This window comes from Scomber japonicus, chromosome 23, assembly GCF_027409825.1.
Source record: "Scomber japonicus isolate fScoJap1 chromosome 23, fScoJap1.pri, whole genome shotgun sequence".
Classification (NCBI taxonomy): domain Eukaryota; kingdom Metazoa; phylum Chordata; class Actinopteri; order Scombriformes; family Scombridae; genus Scomber; species Scomber japonicus.
In genome coordinates this window covers 35,034-47,262 of record NC_070600.1, presented here as the reverse complement: position 1 = coordinate 47,262, position 12,229 = coordinate 35,034, and the positions used below count along the sequence as shown (strand labels likewise).

The 12,229-nt window shown below is 49.3% G+C and overlaps 42 non-coding genes across 42 annotated transcripts; 21 read left to right on the top strand and 21 right to left on the bottom strand.

Annotated features, from left to right (window-relative positions):
* Positions 1-197: 197 nt before the first annotated feature.
* Positions 198-269, top strand: trnag-ccc (transfer RNA glycine (anticodon CCC)). The gene has a single exon. It is a non-coding gene; the product is annotated as a tRNA-Gly (tRNA).
* A 232-nt stretch (positions 270-501) lies between these two features.
* trnae-cuc (transfer RNA glutamic acid (anticodon CUC)) lies at positions 502-573 on the bottom strand. The gene has a single exon. It is a non-coding gene; the product is annotated as a tRNA-Glu (tRNA).
* A 134-nt stretch (positions 574-707) lies between these two features.
* On the bottom strand, positions 708-779 carry trnae-cuc (transfer RNA glutamic acid (anticodon CUC)). The gene has a single exon. It is a non-coding gene; the product is annotated as a tRNA-Glu (tRNA).
* A 243-nt stretch (positions 780-1,022) lies between these two features.
* On the top strand, positions 1,023-1,104 carry trnas-uga (transfer RNA serine (anticodon UGA)). Its single transcript has one exon. It is a non-coding gene; the product is annotated as a tRNA-Ser (tRNA).
* A 221-nt stretch (positions 1,105-1,325) lies between these two features.
* Positions 1,326-1,397, top strand: trnag-ccc (transfer RNA glycine (anticodon CCC)). Its single transcript has one exon. It is a non-coding gene; the product is annotated as a tRNA-Gly (tRNA).
* Positions 1,398-1,623: 226 nt separating this feature from the next.
* On the bottom strand, positions 1,624-1,695 carry trnae-cuc (transfer RNA glutamic acid (anticodon CUC)). The gene has a single exon. It is a non-coding gene; the product is annotated as a tRNA-Glu (tRNA).
* Positions 1,696-1,829: 134 nt separating this feature from the next.
* trnae-cuc (transfer RNA glutamic acid (anticodon CUC)) lies at positions 1,830-1,901 on the bottom strand. The gene has a single exon. It is a non-coding gene; the product is annotated as a tRNA-Glu (tRNA).
* Positions 1,902-2,144: 243 nt separating this feature from the next.
* On the top strand, positions 2,145-2,226 carry trnas-uga (transfer RNA serine (anticodon UGA)). The gene has a single exon. It is a non-coding gene; the product is annotated as a tRNA-Ser (tRNA).
* A 221-nt stretch (positions 2,227-2,447) lies between these two features.
* trnag-ccc (transfer RNA glycine (anticodon CCC)) lies at positions 2,448-2,519 on the top strand. The gene has a single exon. It is a non-coding gene; the product is annotated as a tRNA-Gly (tRNA).
* Positions 2,520-2,751: 232 nt separating this feature from the next.
* trnae-cuc (transfer RNA glutamic acid (anticodon CUC)) lies at positions 2,752-2,823 on the bottom strand. Its single transcript has one exon. It is a non-coding gene; the product is annotated as a tRNA-Glu (tRNA).
* Positions 2,824-2,957: 134 nt separating this feature from the next.
* On the bottom strand, positions 2,958-3,029 carry trnae-cuc (transfer RNA glutamic acid (anticodon CUC)). Its single transcript has one exon. It is a non-coding gene; the product is annotated as a tRNA-Glu (tRNA).
* A 243-nt stretch (positions 3,030-3,272) lies between these two features.
* On the top strand, positions 3,273-3,354 carry trnas-uga (transfer RNA serine (anticodon UGA)). The gene has a single exon. It is a non-coding gene; the product is annotated as a tRNA-Ser (tRNA).
* Positions 3,355-3,575: 221 nt separating this feature from the next.
* trnag-ccc (transfer RNA glycine (anticodon CCC)) lies at positions 3,576-3,647 on the top strand. Its single transcript has one exon. It is a non-coding gene; the product is annotated as a tRNA-Gly (tRNA).
* Positions 3,648-3,862: 215 nt separating this feature from the next.
* On the bottom strand, positions 3,863-3,934 carry trnae-cuc (transfer RNA glutamic acid (anticodon CUC)). The gene has a single exon. It is a non-coding gene; the product is annotated as a tRNA-Glu (tRNA).
* A 449-nt stretch (positions 3,935-4,383) lies between these two features.
* trnas-uga (transfer RNA serine (anticodon UGA)) lies at positions 4,384-4,465 on the top strand. Its single transcript has one exon. It is a non-coding gene; the product is annotated as a tRNA-Ser (tRNA).
* A 221-nt stretch (positions 4,466-4,686) lies between these two features.
* Positions 4,687-4,758, top strand: trnag-ccc (transfer RNA glycine (anticodon CCC)). Its single transcript has one exon. It is a non-coding gene; the product is annotated as a tRNA-Gly (tRNA).
* A 232-nt stretch (positions 4,759-4,990) lies between these two features.
* On the bottom strand, positions 4,991-5,062 carry trnae-cuc (transfer RNA glutamic acid (anticodon CUC)). Its single transcript has one exon. It is a non-coding gene; the product is annotated as a tRNA-Glu (tRNA).
* A 134-nt stretch (positions 5,063-5,196) lies between these two features.
* On the bottom strand, positions 5,197-5,268 carry trnae-cuc (transfer RNA glutamic acid (anticodon CUC)). Its single transcript has one exon. It is a non-coding gene; the product is annotated as a tRNA-Glu (tRNA).
* Positions 5,269-5,511: 243 nt separating this feature from the next.
* trnas-uga (transfer RNA serine (anticodon UGA)) lies at positions 5,512-5,593 on the top strand. The gene has a single exon. It is a non-coding gene; the product is annotated as a tRNA-Ser (tRNA).
* Positions 5,594-5,814: 221 nt separating this feature from the next.
* trnag-ccc (transfer RNA glycine (anticodon CCC)) lies at positions 5,815-5,886 on the top strand. Its single transcript has one exon. It is a non-coding gene; the product is annotated as a tRNA-Gly (tRNA).
* Positions 5,887-6,112: 226 nt separating this feature from the next.
* trnae-cuc (transfer RNA glutamic acid (anticodon CUC)) lies at positions 6,113-6,184 on the bottom strand. Its single transcript has one exon. It is a non-coding gene; the product is annotated as a tRNA-Glu (tRNA).
* Positions 6,185-6,318: 134 nt separating this feature from the next.
* On the bottom strand, positions 6,319-6,390 carry trnae-cuc (transfer RNA glutamic acid (anticodon CUC)). The gene has a single exon. It is a non-coding gene; the product is annotated as a tRNA-Glu (tRNA).
* Positions 6,391-6,633: 243 nt separating this feature from the next.
* Positions 6,634-6,715, top strand: trnas-uga (transfer RNA serine (anticodon UGA)). Its single transcript has one exon. It is a non-coding gene; the product is annotated as a tRNA-Ser (tRNA).
* Positions 6,716-6,936: 221 nt separating this feature from the next.
* Positions 6,937-7,008, top strand: trnag-ccc (transfer RNA glycine (anticodon CCC)). Its single transcript has one exon. It is a non-coding gene; the product is annotated as a tRNA-Gly (tRNA).
* A 221-nt stretch (positions 7,009-7,229) lies between these two features.
* On the bottom strand, positions 7,230-7,301 carry trnae-cuc (transfer RNA glutamic acid (anticodon CUC)). The gene has a single exon. It is a non-coding gene; the product is annotated as a tRNA-Glu (tRNA).
* Positions 7,302-7,435: 134 nt separating this feature from the next.
* Positions 7,436-7,507, bottom strand: trnae-cuc (transfer RNA glutamic acid (anticodon CUC)). Its single transcript has one exon. It is a non-coding gene; the product is annotated as a tRNA-Glu (tRNA).
* A 243-nt stretch (positions 7,508-7,750) lies between these two features.
* trnas-uga (transfer RNA serine (anticodon UGA)) lies at positions 7,751-7,832 on the top strand. The gene has a single exon. It is a non-coding gene; the product is annotated as a tRNA-Ser (tRNA).
* Positions 7,833-8,053: 221 nt separating this feature from the next.
* Positions 8,054-8,125, top strand: trnag-ccc (transfer RNA glycine (anticodon CCC)). Its single transcript has one exon. It is a non-coding gene; the product is annotated as a tRNA-Gly (tRNA).
* A 232-nt stretch (positions 8,126-8,357) lies between these two features.
* On the bottom strand, positions 8,358-8,429 carry trnae-cuc (transfer RNA glutamic acid (anticodon CUC)). Its single transcript has one exon. It is a non-coding gene; the product is annotated as a tRNA-Glu (tRNA).
* Positions 8,430-8,563: 134 nt separating this feature from the next.
* On the bottom strand, positions 8,564-8,635 carry trnae-cuc (transfer RNA glutamic acid (anticodon CUC)). The gene has a single exon. It is a non-coding gene; the product is annotated as a tRNA-Glu (tRNA).
* A 243-nt stretch (positions 8,636-8,878) lies between these two features.
* trnas-uga (transfer RNA serine (anticodon UGA)) lies at positions 8,879-8,960 on the top strand. The gene has a single exon. It is a non-coding gene; the product is annotated as a tRNA-Ser (tRNA).
* A 221-nt stretch (positions 8,961-9,181) lies between these two features.
* On the top strand, positions 9,182-9,253 carry trnag-ccc (transfer RNA glycine (anticodon CCC)). Its single transcript has one exon. It is a non-coding gene; the product is annotated as a tRNA-Gly (tRNA).
* Positions 9,254-9,485: 232 nt separating this feature from the next.
* On the bottom strand, positions 9,486-9,557 carry trnae-cuc (transfer RNA glutamic acid (anticodon CUC)). Its single transcript has one exon. It is a non-coding gene; the product is annotated as a tRNA-Glu (tRNA).
* A 134-nt stretch (positions 9,558-9,691) lies between these two features.
* On the bottom strand, positions 9,692-9,763 carry trnae-cuc (transfer RNA glutamic acid (anticodon CUC)). The gene has a single exon. It is a non-coding gene; the product is annotated as a tRNA-Glu (tRNA).
* Positions 9,764-10,006: 243 nt separating this feature from the next.
* On the top strand, positions 10,007-10,088 carry trnas-uga (transfer RNA serine (anticodon UGA)). The gene has a single exon. It is a non-coding gene; the product is annotated as a tRNA-Ser (tRNA).
* Positions 10,089-10,309: 221 nt separating this feature from the next.
* On the top strand, positions 10,310-10,381 carry trnag-ccc (transfer RNA glycine (anticodon CCC)). The gene has a single exon. It is a non-coding gene; the product is annotated as a tRNA-Gly (tRNA).
* Positions 10,382-10,613: 232 nt separating this feature from the next.
* On the bottom strand, positions 10,614-10,685 carry trnae-cuc (transfer RNA glutamic acid (anticodon CUC)). Its single transcript has one exon. It is a non-coding gene; the product is annotated as a tRNA-Glu (tRNA).
* Positions 10,686-10,819: 134 nt separating this feature from the next.
* trnae-cuc (transfer RNA glutamic acid (anticodon CUC)) lies at positions 10,820-10,891 on the bottom strand. The gene has a single exon. It is a non-coding gene; the product is annotated as a tRNA-Glu (tRNA).
* A 243-nt stretch (positions 10,892-11,134) lies between these two features.
* Positions 11,135-11,216, top strand: trnas-uga (transfer RNA serine (anticodon UGA)). The gene has a single exon. It is a non-coding gene; the product is annotated as a tRNA-Ser (tRNA).
* Positions 11,217-11,437: 221 nt separating this feature from the next.
* On the top strand, positions 11,438-11,509 carry trnag-ccc (transfer RNA glycine (anticodon CCC)). The gene has a single exon. It is a non-coding gene; the product is annotated as a tRNA-Gly (tRNA).
* A 239-nt stretch (positions 11,510-11,748) lies between these two features.
* On the bottom strand, positions 11,749-11,820 carry trnae-cuc (transfer RNA glutamic acid (anticodon CUC)). Its single transcript has one exon. It is a non-coding gene; the product is annotated as a tRNA-Glu (tRNA).
* A 134-nt stretch (positions 11,821-11,954) lies between these two features.
* Positions 11,955-12,026, bottom strand: trnae-cuc (transfer RNA glutamic acid (anticodon CUC)). The gene has a single exon. It is a non-coding gene; the product is annotated as a tRNA-Glu (tRNA).
* Positions 12,027-12,229: the final 203 nt, after the last annotated feature.

The following is a 12,229-nucleotide window of genomic DNA, read 5'->3' as shown; positions in this document are numbered from 1 at the left end:
TCACTGTGTCAGACGGAGGTGTGTTGTTGAAGTGAGGCGTTACACCGAAACGTGTGCGATTGCTGAAATTCACAGTGTGTTCATTGCAAATGTCAGTCTGGCATTGTAGACTCTGATTTAGTAAAAATTCTACAACGTCTGGCAAGTGCTGTTATGGGTTCATCATTTGTGCTGGCGTTGAAAGCGGGCTTTTCAAGGCATTGGTGGTATAGTGGCGAGCATAGCTGCTTCCCAAGCAGTTGACCCGGGTTCGATTCTCGGCCAATACATGAAGTGAAGAGGCAGCTGCGCCATCTGGTCATCTATGGGGGAAGTGAGAAGTCCTTTTAAATAAGTTGCAGTACACAGAGCACTACCCACTAGATGAGCAGGGAGACACCTGGCAGACACCAGGGTGTGGAAGGATGAAACAACTGAAAATCACCCCTGACACAAAATTGTCCTGGCTTGACCAATTTACTGGCTTGGCTATATAAGCAGCAACCTCATGCCACCTCTGCTTTCCCTGACCGGGAATCGAACCCGGGCCGCGGCGGTGAGAGCGCCGAATCCTAGCCACTAGACCATCAGGGAACCACGACCTTGGGGGGAAGGATGACACAACTGAAATCATACACTGTGATCACCCTGACACAAAACTGGACGAGTTCGACCAAATAACTGCCATGGCTACATGAGTAACAATCACACTTCACGCCACCTCCGCTTTCCCTGACCGGGAATCGAACCCGGGCCGCGGCGGTGAGAGCGCCGAATCCTAGCCACTAGACCATCAGGGACCCGCTTTTCCCTGATTGGAAGAAACATGTTCAATAAAAACTTGTGCTCATAGAAAAGATGTTCAACAGGGTTCAAAATATCGGGGCTGTCCCACTTAGCATGCTTGTAACTGATATTGCAATGGCTGTGAATTATTGTCATTCCCATATCTACTGCAGCCTTTTTTTTCATCCAATTGGGCTGGCATTGTAAACAAGGAAACCTCTAAAATTGGCTGAACCCATTGAAACAGTGGAGGGAAGGTAGTTGTGGCCGAGTGGTCAAGGCGATGGACTTGAAATCCATTGGGGGTTCCCTGCGCAGGTTCGAATCCTGTCAACTACGGAAACCTCAACCTTCCTTCCTTCGTCACTGTGTCAGACGGAGGTGTGTTGTTGAAGTGAGGCGTTACACCGAAACGTGTGCGATTGCTGAAATTCGCAGTGTGTTCATTGCAAATGTCAGTCTGGCATTGTAGACTCTGATTTAGTAAAAATTCTACAACGTCTGGCAAGTGCTGTTATGGGTTCATCATTTGTGCTGGCGTTGAAAGCGGGCTTTTCAAGGCATTGGTGGTATAGTGGCGAGCATAGCTGCTTCCCAAGCAGTTGACCCGGGTTCGATTCCCGGCCAATGCATGAAGTGAAGAGGCAGCTGCGCCATCTGGTCATCTATGGGGGAAGTGAGAAGTCCTTTTAAATAAGTTGCAGTACACAGAGCACTAACCACTAGATGAGCAGGGAGACACCTGGCAGACACCTGGCAGACACCAGGGTGTGGAAGGATGAAACAACTGAAAATCACCCCTGACACAAAATTGTCCTGGCTTGACTATATAAGCAGCAACCTCATGCCACCTCTGCTTTCCCTGACCGGGAATCGAACCCTGGCCGCGGCGATGAGAGCGCCGAATCCTAGCCACTAGACCATCAGGGAACCACGACCTTGGGGGGAAGGATGACACAACTGAAATCATACACTGTGATCACCCTGACACAAAACTGGACGAGTTCGACCAAATAACTGCCATGGCTACATGAGTAACAATCACACTTCACGCCACCTCCGCTTTCCCTGACCGGGAATCGAACCCGGGCCGCGGCGGTGAGAGCGCCGAATCCTAGCCACTAGACCATCAGGGACCCGCTTTTCCCTGATTGGAAGAAACATGTTCAATAAAAACTTGTGCTCATAGAAAAGATGTTCAACAGGGTTCAAAATATCGGGGCTGTCCCACTTAGCATGCTTGTAACTGATATTGCAATGGCTGTGAATTATTGTCATTCCCATATCTACTGCAGCCTTTTTTTTCATCCAATTGGGCTGGCATTGTAAACAAGGAAACCTCTAAAATTGGCTGAACCCATTGAAACAGTGGAGGGAAGGTAGTTGTGGCCGAGTGGTCAAGGCGATGGACTTGAAATCCATTGGGGGTTCCCCGCGCAGGTTCGAATCCTGTCAACTACGGAAACCTCAACCTTCCTTCCTTCGTCACTGTGTCAGACGGAGGTGTGTTGTTGAAGTGAGGCGTTACACCGAAACGTGTGCGATTGCTGAAATTCACAGTGCGTTCATTGCAAATGTCAGTCTGGCATTGTAGACTCTAATTTAGTAAAAATTCTACAACGTCTGGCAAGTGCTGTTATGGGTTCATCATTTGTGCTGGCGTTGAAAGCGGGCTTTTCAAGGCATTGGTGGTATAGTGGCGAGCATAGCTGCTTCCCAAGCAGTTGACCCGGGTTCGATTCCCGGCCAATGCATGAAGTGAAGAGGCAGCTGCGCCATCTGGTTATCTATGGGGGAAGTGAGAAGTCCTCTTAAATAAGTTGCAGTACACAGAGCACTAACCACTAGATGAGCAGGGAGACACCTGGCAGACACCAGGGTGTGGAAGGATGAAACAACTGAAAATCACCCCTGACACAAAATTGTCCTGGCTTGACCAATTTACTGGCTTGGCTATATAAGCAGCAACCTCATGCCACCTCTGCTTTCCCTGACCGGGAATCGAACCCGGGCCGCGGCGGTGAGAGCGCCGAATCCTAGCCACTAGACCATCAGGGAACCACGACCTTGGGGGGAAGGATGACACAACTGAAATCATACACTGTGATCACCCTGACACAAAACTGGACGAGTTCGACCAAATAACTGCCATGGCTACATGAGTAACAATCACACTTCACGCCACCTCCGCTTTCCCTGACCGGGAATCGAACCCGGGCCGCGGCGGTGAGAGCGCCGAATCCTAGCCACTAGACCATCAGGGACCCGCTTTTCCCTGATTGGAAGAAACATGTTCAATAAAAACTTGTGCTCATAGAAAAGATGTTCAACAGGGTTCAAAATTTCGGGGCTTTCCCACTTAGCATGCTTGTAACTGATATTGCAATGGCTGTGAATTATTGTCATTCCCATATCTACTGCAGCCTTTTTTTTCATCCAATTGGGCTGGCATTGTAAACAAGGAAACCTCTAAAATTGGCTGAACCCATTGAAACAGTGGAGGGAAGGTAGTTGTGGCCGAGTGGTCAAGGCGATGGACTTGAAATCCATTGGGGGTTCCCCGCGCAGGTTCGAATCCTGTCAACTACGGAAACCTCAACCTTCCTTCCTTCGTCACTGTGTCAGACGGAGGTGTGTTGTTGAAGTGAGGCGTTACACCGAAACGTGTGCGATTGCTGAAATTCACAGTGTGTTCATTGCAAATGTCAGTCTGGCATTGTAGACTCTGATTTAGTAAAAATTCTACAACGTCTGGCAAGTGCTGTTATGGGTTCATCATTTGTGCTGGCGTTGAAAGCGGGCTTTTCAAGGCATTGGTGGTATAGTGGCGAGCATAGCTGCTTCCCAAGCAGTTGACCCGGGTTCGATTCCCGGCCAATGCATGAAGTGAAGAGGCAGCTGCGCCATCTGGTCATCTATGGGGGAAGTGAGAAGTCCTTTTAAATAAGTTGCAGTACACAGAGCACTAACCACTAGATGAGCAGGGAGACACCTGGCAGACACCAGGGTGTGGAAGGATGAAACAACTGAAAATCACCCCTGACACAAAATTGTCCTGGCTTGACTATATAAGCAGCAACCTCATGCCACCTCTGCTTTCCCTGACCGGGAATCGAACCCGGGCCGCGGCGGTGAGAGCGCCGAATCCTAGCCACTAGACCATCAGGGAACCACGACCTTGGGGGGAAGGATGACACAACTGAAATCATACACTGTGATCACCCTGACACAAAACTGGACGAGTTCGACCAAATAACTGCCATGGCTACATGAGTAACAATCACACTTCACGCCACCTCCGCTTTCCCTGACCGAGAATCTAACCCGGGCCGCGGCGGTGAGAGCGCCGAAACCTAGCCACTAGACCATCAGGGACCCGCTTTTCCCTCATTGGAAGAAACATGTTCAATAAAAACTTGTGCTCATAGAAAAGATGTTCAACAGGGTTCAAAATATCGGGGCTGTCCCACTTAGCATGCTTGTAACTGATATTGCAATGGCTGTTAATTATTGTCATTCCCATATCTACTGCAGCCTTTTTTTTCATCCAATTGGGCTGGCATTGTAAACAAAGAAACCTCTAAAATTGGCTGAACCCATTGAAACAGTGGAGGGAAGGTAGTTGTGGCCGAGTGGTCAAGGCGATGGACTTGAAATCCATTGGGGGTTCCCCGCGCAGGTTCGAATCCTGTCAACTACGGAAACCTCAACCTTCCTTCCTTCGTCACTGTGTCAGACGGAGGTGTGTTGTTGAAGTGAGGCGTTACACCGAAACGTGTGCGATTGCTGAAATTCACAGTGTGTTCATTGCAAATGTCAGTCTGGCATTGTAGACTCTGATTTAGTAAAAATTCTACAACGTCTGGCAAGTGCTGTTATGGGTTCATCATTTGTGCTGGCGTTGAAAGCGGGCTTTTCAAGGCATTGGTGGTATAGTGGCGAGCATAGCTGCTTCCCAAGCAGTTGACCCGGGTTCGATTCTCGGCCAATACATGAAGTGAAGAGGCAGCTGCGCCATCTGGTCATCTATGGGGGAAGTGAGAAGTCCTTTTAAATAAGTTGCAGTACACAGAGCACTACCCACTAGATGAGCAGGGAGACACCTGGCAGACACCAGGGTGTGGAAGGATGAAACAACTGAAAATCACCCCTGACACAAAATTGTCCTGGCTTGACCAATTTACTGGCTTGGCTATATAAGCAGCAACCTCATGCCACCTCTGCTTTCCCTGACCGGGAATCGAACCCGGGCCGCGGCGGTGAGAGCGCCGAATCCTAGCCACTAGACCATCAGGGAACCACGACCTTGGGGGGAAGGATGACACAACTGAAATCATACACTGTGATCACCCTGACACAAAACTGGACGAGTTCGACCAAATAACTGCCTTGGCTACATGAGTAACAATCACACTTCACGCCACCTCCGCTTTCCCTGACCGGGAATCGAACCCGGGCCGCGGCGGTGAGAGCGCCGAATCCTAGCCACTAGACCATCAGGGACCCGCTTTTCCCTGATTGGAAGAAACATGTTCAATAAAAACTTGTGCTCATAGAAAAGATGTTCAACAGGGTTCAAAATATCGGGGCTGTCCCACTTAGCATGCTTGTAACTGATATTGCAATGGCTGTGAATTATTGTCATTCCCATATCTACTGCAGCCTTTTTTTTCATCCAATTGGGCTGGCATTGTAAACAAGGAAACCTCTAAAATTGGCTGAACCCATTGAAACAGTGGAGGGAAGGTAGTTGTGGCCGAGTGGTCAAGGCGATGGACTTGAAATCCATTGGGGGTTCCCTGCGCAGGTTCGAATCCTGTCAACTACGGAAACCTCAACCTTCCTTCCTTCGTCACTGTGTCAGACGGAGGTGTGTTGTTGAAGTGAGGCGTTACACCGAAACGTGTGCGATTGCTGAAATTCGCAGTGTGTTCATTGCAAATGTCAGTCTGGCATTGTAGACTCTGATTTAGTAAAAATTCTACAACGTCTGGCAAGTGCTGTTATGGGTTCATCATTTGTGCTGGCGTTGAAAGCGGGCTTTTCAAGGCATTGGTGGTATAGTGGCGAGCATAGCTGCTTCCCAAGCAGTTGACCCGGGTTCGATTCCCGGCCAATGCATGAAGTGAAGAGGCAGCTGCGCCATCTGGTCATCTATGGGGGAAGTGAGAAGTCCTTTTAAATAAGTTGCAGTACACAGAGCACTAACCACTAGATGAGCAGGGAGACACCTGGCAGACACCTGGCAGACACCAGGGTGTGGAAGGATGAAACAACTGAAAATCACCCCTGACACAAAATTGTCCTGGCTTGACTATATAAGCAGCAACCTCATGCCACCTCTGCTTTCCCTGACCGGGAATCGAACCCTGGCCGCGGCGATGAGAGCGCCGAATCCTAGCCACTAGACCATCAGGGAACCACGACCTTGGGGGGAAGGATGACACAACTGAAATCATACACTGTGATCACCCTGACACAAAACTGGACGAGTTCGACCAAATAACTGCCATGGCTACATGAGTAACAATCACACTTCACGCCACCTCCGCTTTCCCTGACCGGGAATCGAACCCGGGCCGCGGCGGTGAGAGCGCCGAATCCTAGCCACTAGACCATCAGGGACCCGCTTTTCCCTGATTGGAAGAAACATGTTCAATAAAAACTTGTGCTCATAGAAAAGATGTTCAACAGGGTTCAAAATATCGGGGCTGTCCCACTTAGCATGCTTGTAACTGATATTGCAATGGCTGTGAATTATTGTCATTCCCATATCTACTGCAGCCTTTTTTTTCATCCAATTGGGCTGGCATTGTAAACAAGGAAACCTCTAAAATTGGCTGAACCCATTGAAACAGTGGAGGGAAGGTAGTTGTGGCCGAGTGGTCAAGGCGATGGACTTGAAATCCATTGGGGGTTCCCCGCGCAGGTTCGAATCCTGTCAACTACGGAAACCTCAACCTTCCTTCCTTCGTCACTGTGTCAGACGGAGGTGTGTTGTTGAAGTGAGGCGTTACACCGAAACGTGTGCGATTGCTGAAATTCACAGTGCGTTCATTGCAAATGTCAGTCTGGCATTGTAGACTCTAATTTAGTAAAAATTCTACAACGTCTGGCAAGTGCTGTTATGGGTTCATCATTTGTGCTGGCGTTGAAAGCGGGCTTTTCAAGGCATTGGTGGTATAGTGGCGAGCATAGCTGCTTCCCAAGCAGTTGACCCGGGTTCGATTCCCGGCCAATGCATGAAGTGAAGAGGCAGCTGCGCCATCTGGTTATCTATGGGGGAAGTGAGAAGTCCTCTTAAATAAGTTGCAGTACACAGAGCACTAACCACTAGATGAGCAGGCAGACACCAGGGTGTGGAAGGATGAAACAACTGAAAATCACCCCTGACACAAAATTGTCCTGGCTTGACCAATTTACTGGCTTGGCTATATAAGCAGCAACCTCATGCCACCTCTGCTTTCCCTGACCGGGAATCGAACCCGGGCCGCGGCGGTGAGAGCGCCGAATCCTAGCCACTAGACCATCAGGGAACCACGACCTTGGGGGGAAGGATGACACAACTGAAATCATACACTGTGATCACCCTGACACAAAACTGGACGAGTTCGACCAAATAACTGCCATGGCTACATGAGTAACAATCACACTTCACGCCACCTCCGCTTTCCCTGACCGGGAATCGAACCCGGGCCGCGGCGGTGAGAGCGCCGAATCCTAGCCACTAGACCATCAGGGACCCGCTTTTCCCTGATTGGAAGAAACATGTTCAATAAAAACTTGTGCTCATAGAAAAGATGTTCAACAGGGTTCAAAATTTCGGGGCTTTCCCACTTAGCATGCTTGTAACTGATATTGCAATGGCTGTGAATTATTGTCATTCCCATATCTACTGCAGCCTTTTTTTTCATCCAATTGGGCTGGCATTGTAAACAAGGAAACCTCTAAAATTGGCTGAACCCATTGAAACAGTGGAGGGAAGGTAGTTGTGGCCGAGTGGTCAAGGCGATGGACTTGAAATCCATTGGGGGTTCCCCGCGCAGGTTCGAATCCTGTCAACTACGGAAACCTCAACCTTCCTTCCTTCGTCACTGTGTCAGACGGAGGTGTGTTGTTGAAGTGAGGCGTTACACCGAAACGTGTGCGATTGCTGAAATTCACAGTGTGTTCATTGCAAATGTCAGTCTGGCATTGTAGACTCTGATTTAGTAAAAATTCTACAACGTCTGGCAAGTGCTGTTATGGGTTCATCATTTGTGCTGGCGTTGAAAGCGGGCTTTTCAAGGCATTGGTGGTATAGTGGCGAGCATAGCTGCTTCCCAAGCAGTTGACCCGGGTTCGATTCCCGGCCAATGCATGAAGTGAAGAGGCAGCTGCGCCATCTGGTCATCTATGGGGGAAGTGAGAAGTCCTTTTAAATAAGTTGCAGTACACAGAGCACTAACCACTAGATGAGCAGGGAGACACCTGGCAGACACCAGGGTGTGGAAGGATGAAACAACTGAAAATCACCCCTGACACAAAATTGTCCTGGCTTGACCAATTTACTGGCTTGGCTATATAAGCAGCAATCTCATGCCACCTCTGCTTTCCCTGACCGGGAATCGAACCCGGGCCGCGGCGGTGAGAGCGCCGAATCCTAGCCACTAGACCATCAGGGAACCACGACCTTGGGGGGAAGGATGACACAACTGAAATCATACACTGTGATCACCCTGACACAAAACTGGACGAGTTCGACCAAATAACTGCCATGGCTACATGAGTAACAATCACACTTCACGCCACCTCCGCTTTCCCTGACCGGGAATCGAACCCGGGCCGCGGCGGTGAGAGCGCCAAATCCTAGCCACTAGACCATCAGGGACCCGCTTTTCCCTGATTGGAAGAAACATGTTCAATAAAAACTTGTGCTCATAGAAAAGATGTTCAACAGGGTTCAAAATATCGGGGCTGTCCCACTTAGCATGCTTGTAACTGATATTGCAATGGCTGTGAATTATTGTCATTCCCATATCTACTGCAGCCTTTTTTTTCATCCAATTGGGCTGGCATTGTAAACAAGGAAACCTCTAAAATTGGCTGAACCCATTGAAACAGTGGAGGGCAGGTAGTTGTGGCCGAGTGGTCAAGGCGATGGACTTGAAATCCATTGGGGGTTCCCCGCGCAGGTTCGAATCCTGTCAACTACGGAAACCTCAACCTTCCTTCCTTCGTCACTGTGTCAGACGGAGGTGTGTTGTTGAAGTGAGGCGTTACACCGAAATGTGTGCGATTGCTGAAATTCACAGTGCGTTCATTGCAAATGTCAGTCTGGCATTGTAGACTTTAATTTAGTAAAAATTCTACAACGTCTGGCAAGTGCTGTTATGGGTTCATCATTTGTGCTGGCGTTGAAAGCGGGCTTTTCAAGGCATTGGTGGTATAGTGGCGAGCATAGCTGCTTCCCAAGCAGTTGACCCGGGTTCGATTCCCGGCCAATGCATGAAGTGAAGAGGCAGCTGCGCCATCTGGTCATCTATGGGGGAAGTGAGAAGTCCTTTTAAATAAGTTGCAGTACACAGAGCACTAACCACTAGATGAGCAGGGAGACACCTGGCAGACACCAGGGTGTGGAAGGATGAAACAACTGAAAATCACCCCTGACACAAAATTGTCCTGGCTTGACCAATTTACTGGCTTGGCTATATAAGCAGCAACCTCATGCCACCTCTGCTTTCCCTGACCGGGAATCGAACCCGGGCCGCGGCGGTGAGAGCGCCGAATCCTAGCCACTAGACCATCAGGGAACCACGACCTTGGGGGGAAGGATGACACAACTGAAATCATACACTGTGATCACCCTGACACAAAACTGGACGAGTTCGACCAAATAACTGCCATGGCTACATGAGTAACAATCACACTTCACGCCACCTCCGCTTTCCCTGACCGGGCATCGAACCCGGGCCGCGGCAGTGAGAGCGCCGAATCCTAGCCACTAGACCATCAGGGACCCGCTTTTCCCTGATTGGAAGAAACATGTTCAATAAAAACTTGTGCTCATAGAAAAGATGTTCAACAGGGTTCAAAATTTCGGGGCTTTCCCACTTAGCATGCTTGTAACTGATATTGCAATGGCTGTGAATTATTGTCATTCCCATATCTACTGCAGCCTTTTTTTTCATCCAATTGGGCTGGCATTGTAAACAAGGAAACCTCTAAAATTGGCTGAACCCATTGAAACAGTGGAGGGAAGGTAGTTGTGGCCGAGTGGTCAAGGCGATGGACATGAAATCCATTGGGGGTTCCCCGCGCAGGTTCGAATGCTGTCAACTACGGAAACCTCAACCTTCCTTCCTTCGTCACTGTGTCAGACGGAGGTGTGTTGTTGAAGTGAGGCGTTACACCGAAATGTGTGCGATTGCTGAAATTCACAGTGCGTCCATTGCAAATGTCAGTCTGGCATTGTAGACTCTGATTTAGTAAAAATTCTACAACGTCTGGCAAGTGCTGTTATGGGTTCATCATTTGTGCTGGCGTTGAAAGCGGGCTTTTCAAGGCATTGGTGGTATAGTGGCGAGCATAGCTGCTTCCCAAGCAGTTGACCCGGGTTCGATTCCCGGCCAATGCATGAAGTGAAGAGGCAGCTGCGCCATCTGGTTATCTATGGGGGAAGTGAGAAGTCCTCTTAAATAAGTTGCAGTACACAGAGCACTAACCACTAGATGAGCAGGGAGACACCTGGCAGACACCAGGGTGTGGAAGGATGAAACAACTGAAAATCACCCCTGACACAAAATTGTCCTGGCTTGACCAATTTACTGGCTTGGCTATATAAGCAGCAACCTCATGCCACCTCTGCTTTCCCTGACCGGGAATCGAACCCGGGCCGCGGCGGTGAGAGCGCCGAATCCTAGCCACTAGACCATCAGGGAACCACGACCTTGGGGGGAAGGATGACACAACTGAAATCATACACTGTGATCACCCTGACACAAAACTGGACGAGTTCGACCAAATAACTGCCATGGCTACATGAGTAACAATCACACTTCACGCCACCTCCGCTTTCCCTGACCGGGAATCGAACCCGGGCCGCGGCGGTGAGAGCGCCGAATCCTAGCCACTAGACCATCAGGGACCCGCTTTTCCCTGATTGGAAGAAACATGTTCAATAAAAACTTGTGCTCATAGAAAAGATGTTCAACAGGGTTCAAAATATCGGGGCTGTCCCACTTAGCATGCTTGTAACTGATATTGCAATGGCTGTGAATTATTGTCATTCCCATATCTACTGCAGCCTTTTTTTTCATCCAATTGGGCTGGCATTGTAAACAAGGAAACCTCTAAAATTGGCTGAACCCATTGAAACAGTGGAGGGAAGGTAGTTGTGGCCGAGTGGTCAAGGCGATGGACATGAAATCCATTGGGGGTTCCCCGCGCAGGTTCGAATCCTGTCAACTACGGAAACCTCAACCTTCCTTCCTTCGTCACTGTGTCAGACGGAGGTGCGTTGTTGAAGTGAGGCGTTACACCGAAACGTGTGCGATTGCTGAAATTCACAGTGCGTTCATTGCAAATGTCAGTCTGGCATTGTAGACTCTAATTTAGTAAAAATTCTACAACGTCTGGCAAGTGCTGTTATGGGTTCATCATTTGTGCTGGCGTTGAAAGCGGGCTTTTCAAGGCATTGGTGGTATAGTGGCGAGCATAGCTGCTTCCCAAGCAGTTGACCCGGGTTCGATTCCCGGCCAATGCATGAAGTGAAGAGGCAGCTGCGCCATCTGGTTATCTATGGGGGAAGGGGGAAGTGAGAAGTCCTCTTAAATAAGTTGCAGTACACAGAGCACTAACCACTAGATGAGCAGGGAGACACCTGGCAGACACCAGGGTGTGGAAGGATGAAACAACTGAAAATCACCCCTGACACAAAATTGTCCTGGCTTGACCAATTTACTGGCTTGGCTATATAAGCAGCAACCTCATGCCACCTCTGCTTTCCCTGACCGGGAATCGAACCCGGGCCGCGGCGGTGAGAGCGCCGAATCCTAGCCACTAGACCATCAGGGAACCACGACCTTGGGGGGAAGGATGACACAACTGAAATCATACACTGTGATCACCCTGACACAAAACTGGACGAGTTCGACCAAATAACTGCCATGGCTACATGAGTAACAATCACACTTCACGCCACCTCCTCTTTCCCTGACCGGGAATCGAACCCGGGCCGCGGCGGTGAGAGCGCCGAATCCTAGCCACTAGACCATCAGGGACCCGCTTTTCCCTGATTGGAAGAAACATGTTCAATAAAAACTTGTGCTCATAGAAAAGATGTTCAACAGGGTTCAAAATTTCGGGGCTGTCCCACTTAGCATGCTTGTAACTGATATTGCAATGGCTGTGAATTATTGTCATTCCCATATCTACTGCAGCCTTTTTTTTCATCCAATTGGGCTGGCATTGTAAACAAGGAAAC